Here is a 12,482-nt window from a genome sequence, read left to right as displayed (position 1 = left end):
ACAGTGAATTGGGAGATCAAGCCAGAACATGCACCCAGGCAAAAATAACTTCCGAACGGCCACTTTACTAAGCCTTCTACGAAACATCATCTGCTCTTTATTTAAGTCTGGGGGAAAATTAAATTTGGGAAAAAAGAATAGAAGCATAATTAAAGGATCTGGCAGGAGAATATAAAACCCAGAGGGAACAACTCATTCCTTTGTGCCTTTTTTTTTTTTTTTAGCTGCTTGAGCACACACATGATTTTTCTTCTTCCTTATTCCCAAATGTTCTTTTTTCTTTTCTTTTTGTTCTTTATTATTTTTTTTTTCCTTAACTCAAATCTTAAAGTGCTGAAGCCAAGACTTTTGAGCACCCGACTTCCTTGGGGCCTGACTGTCCCTCGATTTTCTCTGCCAGGGCCTGACTGAGCACTTCGACCCTGTTCTTATCACTTTTTTTTTTTAACTTTTTATTATGGGGAATTTCCTATTTACACAGAAGTACAAAGCAACTCAACTCTAAACAGAAAGGCACATAATGCAAAACAGGAAAACCTGAGCCTAAGGATGCATTTCCATGTCAGGAAACTGACCCATCCTTCTTCACTGGCACTGGGGTAGGATGAGCTCAGCGCTTGGAGGAGAATATCCACATCCAGCTTTCCCTCCCCTGAACTGCACCGGCTTTTGGAAAGTCACGCAGAGGGTTGGTTTTTTCACTTGCAAAATAGGAACAATCAAACTAATCCCACAGAATGGCTGTGACCATGAAGTGAGATAACATCTGGGAATAGGTTTTGTAAGTTACGAAATGCTCTGAAAATGTGAGGAGCTCTGAGGACTGTTTCGCAGAGCCCTCGGAGCCCTGCCATGCACGGCGTGGTTCGCATGCTCGGAAATGTAGACAGAAGGCTTGTGTGACAGAGCTCTGCCATACCCACCGTCTGTTCAGACTTGGTCCTGAACCTTCATCTTATGTCACTTTGCTTTTCACCCACTTGACTAGCAACTGTGCTACCCACTACTCATTTTCCTCCTTGCTTTGGGGACAGTTTGCCCATTGGTCTTGTCTTCCCAGGGCCCCTCTGGTCAACTGTCCTATGCTTCCACCCAGACTAGACCAACTTGGGCTGCTTTTGTTTAGAAAGGCCTTCTCCACACGGCACCTGTGATCCTTTTATTCTAGTAAAATCCTGACGGTAGTACCTACCCCCCAGCAATCAGGACTCAGGCGGGAATCAGCATGGGCTTAGGGAGGAGGACAGGGAAGGAAGACCGCTTGCAATAGACTCAGCCCCTCTCCTGTAGGTCAAGGAGGGACCTGCTCTCCTTAGAAGGTAGTTTAGGGAGCAGTGGTGAACAAGAGGAAATCCATGACCCAATGGAGCTAATATTCGGGGGTGGGGTGGGGAATGGGAGCTGACTATAAATGAGTAAATACACTAATAAATAGAACTAAAAATAAATAATATTTCAAGATGGGAAGAAATTAATGCATAGTTATGTACTGGCAAGAGACTAGAGGTAGGAGTGGCTGACTAAGCTGACTAACATAGGGTAGTCAAGGTCATGGGTTATGGCTTCAGTTTTATAAGTGCCCTTCCCACCTCACCTTATTGTGAACAAGGAAGCTAAGAGCCCCACTTGCTACTGGCAGCCATCCCATACCCTGAAGGGAGCTAGTTAGAGGATAAAGCCATCACTGTAGATAACAGAGCAGAAAAAGGAAAAGATTACCTCTTGGATGCTTATGGGTAAGACACTGTATTGTTGAACTCTAAAGTCCACCTGACCCTGAACCTTCCAGTTAGGTAAGCCAATAACTTAAGGCCATTTTGATTTGGTTTTCCAGTGCCCAACAACCAAGAGTGTTATAACTGATGCATGTCTCTTGTGGGTTATGATCCCCATTTCAGGGAGGTCTTCTATCCAGACACATATAGCTCTTCCCATGAAGATGCTGAAAAACTGAAGCTTCTCCATCTTCTTACATTTCCAGGGACACCATTAACCAGGTGAGGCACTTGTTAACGTGCCTAACATATTAAAGATAGTTGACAAATATCTATTGAGCCAAACTGATTGAATAAGCCAGATTACTGTTTAAAAGGAGAGAAGACACAGACAGTTCTAGTCTCCCAAAAGGCAAGGACATTCCAAAATAAAACTTCATAGTCCTTTCTAGGTCATGGAAGGCTTTCACATACTTTATACCATTTAACCTTATACTACTCCAAGGATCATCATTTTATGCAGAAATACAGACTGAGAAAGGTCAAGCCAGGGGCATGGCAATTAGATGATATTCATAAGGACTCTGACTCCGGTCTCTCATTCATTCCTGGATCCTGAAAATTAACTGGTTGATATAGTAGACATTCAAGTTCCTTGTAAACTAGAGGAATTCCCAAAGAGGTGTACATAGGCTTATTGACCTCAGAAAGCAGAGATTCTGGAGATGATGGCATGGCCAATGTGTTTGTCCAGACTCTGTCAGATGCTGGAGGAGCCACATATCTGTCACAGGAGTACAAGAGCCCTTTTCTGTGTAACTTCAACCCAGACTGATGTAAATCCTACTGACTGGTGGGGAAGCCGGGTAAAATCTTGTACAGCACCCTCCTCCCGTCCTTTCCCTTATCATATGGGCAAAAAATTCATTGCGCTTCTTTGTAATTGTACAACTAAAATTATTTTTTAAAAATTTACTTCACTTTTAATTAACTTTTAACTTTAGAACAATTTTCAATTTACAGCAAAGTTGTGAGGATGGTAGAGTTCCCAAATATCCCCACTCCGTTTTCTGTGAATACCTTAACATTAAGATAATACACTAGTCACAATTAGTCAACCAGAATGGATAAATTATTATTAACCGAAGTCTATATTTATTCAGATTTCCTTAGCTTTTATCTAATTTTCCTTTTTTGTTCTAGGATCCCATCCAAACTATAGTCATCCTGTCTCCTTAGGCTCCTCTTGCCTGTGACAATTTCTCAGACTTTCCTTGTTCTTGATAACCTTGAAAGTTTTGAGGAGTACCAGTGGGGTATTTTGTAGCATGTTCCTCAACAAGGATTCATCTGGTGTTTTTCTCATAGACTGGCGTTAAGGGCTTCTGAGAGGAAAAATCACAGAGGTAAAGTGCTATTCTCGTTACGACACACCAGGGGTTCATACTGTCAGTATGACTTATCACTGTTGATGTTGACCTGGGATCACCTGCCCGAGGTGCTGCTTGTCTGGTTTCTTCACTGTAGAGTCACTCTTCTCTCCATACTATGTTCTTTTAGGAAGGAAGCTCACGCTTAAGGAGTGGAGACTTCCCTTCCACCTCCTTCAGAGTGGAATATTGAGATAAATTATCTGTAAGTCTTCAGTGGTATCTGGCCATTCTAGCCATTTATTTATTCAGTCATTTATTTGTATCAGTATAGATTCGTGGGTATTTATTTTAGTCTTTGGGTATAAATACTATTTGATTAATTTTGTTGCTTAAATTGTTCTAGCTCTGGCCACTGGCCACTCTTTTCATTGGCTGACTGCACTTTTAACCCAAATGTATATATTTTTAAAAATATTTTATTTATTTATTTGAGAGAGAGAGAGAGAGGTCGGTCACAAGCAGGGTAGGGAGGGCTAGAGGGAGAAGCAGACTCCCTGATCAGCAAGGAGCCCCATATGGGGCTCAATCCCAAGACCCTGAGATCATGACCTGAGCTGAGGCAGACACTTAACCGAATGAGCCACCCAGGCGTCTCTACCCAAACATATGTTCTGATGTCTTTTTACCGAAGAGCACAAGGCAAAGAATCAGAAGACCTGAAGTTCCACTCCCCAACCCTTGCATCTCTACCACAAATTTCTATGTCACTTTGGTCAGATCTCACCTTGTCTTTTTCTTCACCTCAACAGTGAAGTTAACAGCACCTGCTTCCCATCACCTCTGCTGTGGCTGTGAAGCCAAAACGAAGTGATAGGCAAGGACTCTTGAAAATTTAAAACGACACAAAGGAAAGCATGCAAATACATCACTTTACATCTCTGCTTCCCTTCCCCATTCACATCTGGAGAGCTTTACAGTCAAGCATTCCATGAGTATTTTCTGAGTGAAGGAATGCGGGAACCTGTGAAGGAGACTGCACACATGCTTCCTGAGTTGCGGCAGCAGATAAGCGATGGAAGAGAGAGGACGCAGCCCAGGTATGCTGAGAAAACATATTGTCCCCACCTCTGCTCATTTCAGAGCAAGTTCACGAACCTGTCAGGTGGCCTTATGATGTACAAACTGTGGCCTGGAAGAAGCAGGGATGCAGGACACAAAACATACCATCAAGCAATTTACAATCCAGCAGGCATCCAGACATACAACCAATGGTTCACAGAGGATGTGCGCTGTTTCATGGGTATCAGAAATGCATCCCTGGGGTGCCTGGGTGGCTCAGTGGGTTAAAGCCTCTGCCTTCGGCTCAGGTCATGATCCCAGAGTCTGGGATAGAGCCCCACATCGGGCTCTCTACTCAGTGGGAAGCCTGCTTCCCCGCCCCCCGACCTGCCACTCTGCCTACTTGTGATCTCTGTCAAATAAATGAATAAAATCTTTAAAAAAAAATGCATCCCTATTTTGTGATTTTTTTCTGTAACTTGACTTATTTCTCCATCCCCCCCAGCCCCTCCTGACAGAATCTTTAGTCAAGCCAATTCCAGGCTGGCTCACTCAATTCCATGTTTTCTTCCCCTCCTTCCTGGGACTTCCTAGGGCTGTGCCTCAGTCCCGAGTGTCAGGTGCTGAGTGGGGATGGGAGGTGGGAGAGGCACTGAATACTTGTGTGTCACCTCTCACCATTATATCCGCCTCTGCCTGATTCTCAGGTGTGCTTACCTGCGGTGTGGTTGCCTGTCCATCTGCTTCATCGTGACACAGACACCGTCAGGATCCACCTACTATCTGTCCCTGTCCGCCTTGGAGCCAGTGATTCTGTAGTTCCTGTTAAGGAGTGAAAAAAAAAAAAAGCCAGATGTAGTACTTGAGAACACAGCAGAACAAGTGGAGAGTGTAAAGGAGCACTTTCTCCATGTAGGAATGGAACATGTTGAAGAAAGCAGAACAGGGGTAGCCTGTCCTCACCAGCAGGAACCTCGTCCATGCACTGAGTTCCCTCTTCTTTTGCCTCTTTGGGCAGTGTAGACGTGTGTAAAGGAGGGGATCCCTCTTTTAGTCGGTGTGGGTGACCTTCTGAGATGAAATGATGGTAAGCCTATAGGTTCGCCTAACTTGTCGGTTTACCAAGCATATGACATCCCTTAGTGAATTCGGTTAGCACATCCCTATGTGGAGGGCAGCTGTTACCACCACCGTTTTACAGATGAAGAATCCAGGCTTCAGAGAGGTTGAGAGACGTGGGCTGAGCAAATTGGAGAAAGCCAACAATCCAACAATCGCCAGAATGTATAGCCTTGTTTCTAAATCCTTCGTGAGGGCTGCCGGCAAAGATGTGTCTTCATCACCCAGGGAGAAGGAAGAAATGGGCAGGCAGAAAGCCCATCTCACTCCTAGGGCTTCGGGACACTTCCATGATGTGACAGTGAGAACAAAACACCCAATTGTCGGTGTTAGCCCACTGCTGCCCTGCAGGTCTAGGGAGGGAGCAGTCACAGGAACAAAGGGAACGAATGTGGGTATTCACTCTTCGTTAATCCAACAAACATTTTCTAAGTGTCTTTTAGCATTGGGTGACGTTCCAAGTGCAAGGGATATAAAAAATGAATAAAACGAAATTTTAGAAGTGTGTTCTCTAATGAGAGATCCATGAACAAGTGAAATGCAATTTTATGTGAGTCTTAGAGATTTACACAGAGTTTCAGCTTAAAAGAGGGATTGGTCGGTCAGTCCTGGGAAGAGGTGGGAAGCTTAATAGCAGGGCTGAGTCTAAAAAGTAGGTGGGTTTGGACACGTGAATGGGGAGACAGAGTAATTGAGGGAGGGGAGGTGTCATTGGAAAGGCCCCGAGACATGAGATGATGCGGAGTATCTTAGGAAATGCTTTTCTGCGTAATGGAATCGTTATGTGCAGGAAAGGATGAAGATGTGATATACTGATGAACTTAGAGAGAAGTTCATAGGGGGCCGGGAAGCATACTGGCAGGTCAGAATTTGGTCCTCTAAACCCCACTGACCAATGTGGTAGCTACCAGCCACATGGGATTATAGAGTGCCTAGTGAAATGTGGCTAGTGTGCCTATAAGCAATTTAATCTTTAATTTTAGTTCATTTAAACTTAAAACTGGATTGAATTTAGTTATTGGAAAACTTTTAAGTACGTTTGGAACAATGTGGGTAGGTACATGTGTTCTTTTGACTCCACTGTAAATTGTATGAAATCTAAATATAAGTCAAGCATTTCCAAGGAAAACTTGACATCTGGAATTGAGACATGTAAGTGTAAAAATATACACCAGATTTCAGAGATTTGGCATGCAAAAAGAATGTAAAATATATCATTAATGACTTTTATATTGGTGACAGATTGCAATAATATTTTTGATATACTGGGTTCAGTAACAGTGTTCAAATTAATTTCACTTTTGTTTTAAACTTTTAAAATTTTCCAGGAGCCACATAAAAAGATTACATATGTGGCCCACGCTATATTTTTAGTAGACAGTGCTGCTTAAGCATTGGGGAACATTGAAGAATTTTATGTAGGACAGAGGCATGGTCAGATTTGCATTTAGAGGGAACATTCTGGTAAGAAAGGGGCGGATAGCGTAGAGGGATTTAAGAGCAGAGGAGGGTACAGTTGGTTAGGAAATGACTGCAGTAAAAGCTTCAGGAATGGAGTCATCAGTCAGATATTAGGAAGGTCAATGTAGAGCAAGTGTCAGAATCACCTGGGGGGGCTTATTAAAACACAGACTACAGGTCCCCCTCCCAAAGAGGCTGAACTAGGGTGGAAACCAAGTATTTTCATTTCTCACTAGTTTCTAGCTATTGCTGCTATTGGTGATCTGGAGACCTTACTCCGAGACCTCTCCCCTACAGGACTTGGCCACCAGAAAGATATATGAAGAGAGAGAGAGAGAGAAGTTTATGAAGACCTGCAGATTCCTGTTATGGTGGTCTGGGTGGACAGGGACTAGAAGAGGAGAAGCTTACTTGGGACAAAATGGGATGGGTTTTGTTTGGGAGTTTGAGTTTGAGTTCCTTTATGAACCCCAAGGAGGAGATATCTCCTGGGTAGTTGGATATATATAGGTCTGAAACTCAGGAAGAGTCTGAGCTAGAATTACAGACTTGAAGTCATCAGAGTTGAGTTGGCAGGTAAAGCCCTAAGCAAGAGAGAGACTGCCCAGAGAGACAGTGAGGCATGAGAAGACAGGAGAGCCAAGGGCAGATTCCTACAGCTGAAGCTATGTTTTGATTAAAATCATCAGTAATCAAGAAGAAAGGAAGGAATATGCCCTTGTCATTTTTAACTGTATGTTCTTGTGTCTGATCACAGTGACCCAGGCTTAAGGAACAGATTCATAGAGCTTTAAAATCTAATCAAAGGTTAGCTATGCTCCACCACCGACATGACAGAAGTTAAAGAAAGTCTTTTATTTATGAATCTAATCATTAATAATATAGCCTTGGCGGACCAGCGGAACCTTCCCAAGCTTTAGCTTTGTTGTTGTTGGCTTTTTTCATCTATAAAATTGGGATACTGATACTTCTCTCACAGAGTTTCTGGGAGAAGGGGATAATGTGTGTGAAGCACAGAACCCAGCTGACACACAGGAGCATCTCAGGAAGGCTAATGATCCTCACTGCTGTGAGACCACCTTCTCGGTGAGGCAACTTCACTAACGAAACCTTTGTGGATGGAGACCGTTTCACGTGGAATCTCATCCAAAGCGAAGAGAGCCATTTCGAGTCAACAGCGTCAGTGATCACTTCAGGATTGTAATTACTGAAATTTTAAAGTTCAGAGGGAAAGAAAACCAATTCTTCAGAGCAAATGTGTGTTGTCCATTGTTATATTGTGTTTTAGTATATGTGCTGCCGAAGCGAGCACTGTCATACCGTGTTTTTACAACACAATGAGATGGAAGGAAAGTGGCCTTCATCTGCACCAGGCAGGCTGGCTATATTATCCCCTTTAATCTATCCATGTAATAGCTTTACATAAGTCTCCAGTGGATGGCTCCACGTGTTTCCTAGCAGGAGGGAGAGAAGCTGGGTCCCTGGGGTCCCAACACATTGCCCAGGCCATCAAAAGCTGGGTCTCTGCAGGTGGCTCCTTGTCATTTTTCAGAGCAGCATAAGGCTGGCTACCGTCTGACTTGTCTGACAGGCAGGCCAGACCTGCGTAGACAAGTGCAGCCTTTCTTTTGGTCATTTAAGCTATTTCCCCCATCACCCTCTCCTGTTCTCATTTTCTTTGAGAGCCGCAGTACTCCCTTTGATTTGCCTGCTGTCTTCCCTCACACAAAACCCTTCATCTGGGAGAGAAAGTCGTCCTCATATTACCTTTAATCTGAATATCAATTTCAGCATCTTAAACCAGAGAGCCTTATCTAATCCAGCTGCTTTGATTGAGACATGGTCTGGAAAGAAGGAAAATAGAGTTTGTGGGGCTTGGCTGACATCTCTCTGAGCCCTCTTGTACTTTTCTTTCCAGAGAATTCTCACCTCTCCCCGGTCCTGGTGTGCTAATGAAATAGATATTCTGTTTTGTTTCTGCTGGGCACAGAGTGAGGTCCAAATGCATTTCCTAATGGTTTGTTTTCCAGCTGGGCTGAACAGAATCAAAGCCACAAACCACCAATGAGAGCCTAAGACGTCTAAATGGATGGGGAAGCCATTTAAAATGCTAGAAAAAAATAAAAATAAAATCAGAGGCTGGTGGAATTCTCTGTAGTTATTTCACCAAGTAGGAGATTATTTTTTATACACATATAATGTATGTCACTAATCAATATTATAGTAAGTTATTTACCAATCAGTAATGCTACTCCTGTTTGTTTTTTAAATAAAAACGTATCTATACATCCCCTTGTCTAACCATCCCCTTCCTCTTTCCCTCCCTCCTAACCCCTTACTAGTCTGCCACCAAGAACTTCCACTAAGTGATCAGCAAACTCATCTCTATCTTCGAACACTTCTTCGAGTACTTCCGACACCCATTTACCTTAGCTGAAACCCAAGGTGACTGTGTGCCCGCTTCCTCTCTCATAGCTCAGGATCCAGTGGAAGGATAATGGTCCTCCTTGTTGCCATTGCTGCTTCCAGACAGTTATTCCTCTGCGCTCTTATGAGAACAAACGAAACCCAAAACACGCAACACAACAAACCCAACTCCTTTGAAGCTCATGCTTCATTACCCCCCTCTCCCCTTCCTTGTCACTTGCTCTCCTTCTTTGAAGTCTTGAGGGCTTGATTCACAGTCATTGTCTCCTGCGATCAATGCCACTGAGCTGAATAACTTGTATCTTCAGGGACGCTGCTCACCCGACACCTTGCACATCAACTCGGTGAACTTCTCAACGGTACCTCAACCCAGGTGCCCGTGACCCTGCCCCTGACATTATCAACTACCTGCACCCCTTCCAAAAATCATGGCTTTAGAAGTCCAATTTCTAGGTCTCTGACCGACGAGTCCAGCCACTTAACTTTTTTCTATCGTTCAATGGCCCTCTCTTGATATTACTTACCTCTTTATGGCTTCTATTTCATGATCTATCAATGTCATGACTCCCCTGCTGCTATCTTTGTTTTACCCTTTTCTGTCTTCATCACACCCACCCCACAAACGGAAGAGTTTCTAGCCCAGCACTCCTGGGAATGGCTGTGGGAAACACAATGTGGGGCAAAGAGCTGTCACTCTAAATGAATAACCCACTCTGAATGGGTCACTGTGGTGCCTTGGCTTCCTACTCTCTCTCTCTAGATCTGGTAAGCCTGAGCTCCCCTTCTCTCCCCAAATTTCCTGTTCTTGTCTTTCACTTTTTGGTAAAGTAAAAGCCATCATATGGAAGGGCTGCTGCCTTTCCTTGACCGGTTCAGTACACGTGCTTGTATGAGCTCAGTCTTCGCTTCCACCCCTCGTTCAACGGAGCACGTGTCCTCCTCCTCTGCAAGGCCGGTCTCTTCATGCGCCACCTGGTCTGGTCTCTCTCGAAGGCAAGAGCACTAATACTGCATCTCATTAACTGCTCCTCCTTCACTGGATCCACACACACACACAGTGCAAAACTACTCGGATCACCCCATGTCCCTGTGCAACTCCACCCTATTCTCTGATTCCTCGTGCTTTCTCCAGACTGTCTCCACTTCTCACATCTGCTCGTGCTTCACTCCTGCACGCATTCTCCCCTTCCCATGCCAAAACGGCTCCTGTCAAAGTCCCTAGGGACTGGTGTCCTCGTCTGGCTCCAGTTGCTCCTGAGGGGTGCAGTACTGCCCAGCCTTCCTGACCCCCGGAGTGGACTGGGATCGAAGGAGAGTTCTTCTCGGCTTTCTCTTTCCCTGGTCTTCCCTGTTCAACTTCTGCCTGCTGTGCCATTTTGCTTGTATCATGCAGATGGGATACCAGTCTCCTTTTGCTTTCCACAAAGATGGCTGTTATTTTCAACAATGCTTGTCATCATGAAATTTTCCACACTTTAATCCAGAGAAAGTCAGTCCCATAGGGCAGAGCTTTTCCCTCCTTAGGGCATGCTTTTCCCAAAAGGCAGAACCCCCTCTACTACTGCACTGGAACTGGGTCAGACCCTCTTTCCCCAGGATGACATCCTGTTCTTTGAGGGAGTCCTAGGGGAAGGGGATATGGAAACCCTTCGTCTTCTCAGCTTGCCCTGCCCAGCATGGAATTTCTGCCCTGCAAGGAAGCTGGGGTGTGGGCAGGGCCCCAGTACCGTTGACTTACCATGACTGGAGCAGAGCTTCTGCCCTACCAGCGGAGGCTAGATAAAGGGGACCTAGTCCTCCTGCTATGCTTATCTGGAACAGAACTTCCACAAAATGGGGCTGGGAACTGAGAGACACCAGCATCCTTCCCCTTTAGAAGTGAAACTACAGCCCCAGACTGGAGTCTAAGAGACACTGGAGCCCTGTGGCTGCACAAGACCCGGGTAAAGTAGAACACGCAGCTAGTGGGGAGGACGATGGAGCAGAACATGGCTCAGATGCCACAGACCTGTGCTGTTCCTATCTAGAGTTTATAGGTTTTCATGAAAGAATGTTTTCCTTCGCTCTAAGCCCTTAAGACACTTTCCAGAGTCTTTCCGTGATAGGTATTTAAAATAATTTTCTCAGTTAAATTGTTATTTTGCTGGGTAGAAAGTCTCTGTTCTGCTACTTGTTAGCTGTGTTACTTAGAACAGGTTGTAAAACTCACAGCAGCTCCCTAAGAGGACTGTGGTGGCGTGCATATGTGGGTTAATGCCTGGGAAGCAGTTGGCTCAGAGTTAGGTGCCCACTGAAGGACAGCTCTGGGTTCCTCTTGGTAACCCTTGCATGGTGACAGATCGCCACAAGGGGGCATCAAGAGTCAGGCGTAATGATGAAGCACTCAAGGGCTCTTTGGTTAGGTCATCCCCGTGGTTATATTTGTAGGCCAGTCCGAAGTGGGTATCTTCCCAGGTGACAGAAAATAGAAGTTGAAGGCACTTCCTAAACATCACCATACTATTTTCCTCCCAAGACAGGAACTCAAGACCCTAAACATCACTAGGTCATTCCCCCAAATGGAAGCTTTGGTATATAGACACGGGAAGTCTGCTGTCAGAAGAAAAGCCTCATTTGATTTACAAGGTACTAGTCCTGTACCTTGTGTTCTAGGAGACGGGAGCTATAGAGGTTCCCTTTGGGAACAGTCACAGATACGAAGTTGGTATTTACTTACTGAGTGTGTGCCATGTGTCAGGGATCCTAACAGCATAAGACATCAACCTGTTCCTTTCATTCTGATTGAAGAGGGCCCCAGAGGCTCAGCCAAGGGTTTGACCTTTGCTCAGAGGATGATAAAGAGTCCATCGATATTTTGGAGCAAGGAGGAGGGAATTTATGAAGAAGGTACTTAGCATGATTTATTCAGAGTGCAGTGCAGGAAAAAAAGAGTGAAAGAAAAAGGGAGAGATGCCCCCTGGGAAGCTTGCAACAGACCAGTGCAAAGCCAAAGTTGACGAAAGCAAAAGCTCTTAATAAAACTAAATTTTAGGAGAAACCCCAATAGTTAATAAAAATGAAGCTGAACCATGAAACAGTGACTGAAGCTGGTGGAAACCGGAGTCTTCAGCAACCTAGACCTCTCTCTCACCTTCTTACAGCTCCCCAAATGAACTGGATATAAGTTTTCGGAGCTAAAATCAATGTTGGAAGAGCCTTGGGTGTATCTCTATGGGACCCAACTTCAACACAACTGCAGTTGTCCAGATAGTAAAGCGTACGGATGAAGATGCAGGAGAAAGGATGACTTGATGGGGTAGAGCACACGATAACCCAGGACCAGACTCCA

The 12,482-nt window shown here is 44.7% G+C and overlaps 1 protein-coding gene across 1 annotated transcript in view; it reads left to right on the top strand.

The window, feature by feature from the left end:
• The window catches only part of MMD (monocyte to macrophage differentiation associated), a 63,847-nt gene that overhangs the window by 37,241 nt on the left and 14,124 nt on the right, over positions 1-12,482 (top strand). The gene's annotated exons all lie outside the window — the stretch shown is intronic.

The sequence above is a fragment of the Mustela nigripes genome, chromosome 16 (assembly GCF_022355385.1).
Source record: "Mustela nigripes isolate SB6536 chromosome 16, MUSNIG.SB6536, whole genome shotgun sequence".
In the NCBI taxonomy this organism is placed as follows: Eukaryota; Metazoa; Chordata; class Mammalia; order Carnivora; family Mustelidae; genus Mustela; species Mustela nigripes.
The sequence above is the reverse complement of the archived record's forward strand: the minus strand, read 5'-3'. Positions and strand labels throughout refer to the sequence as shown.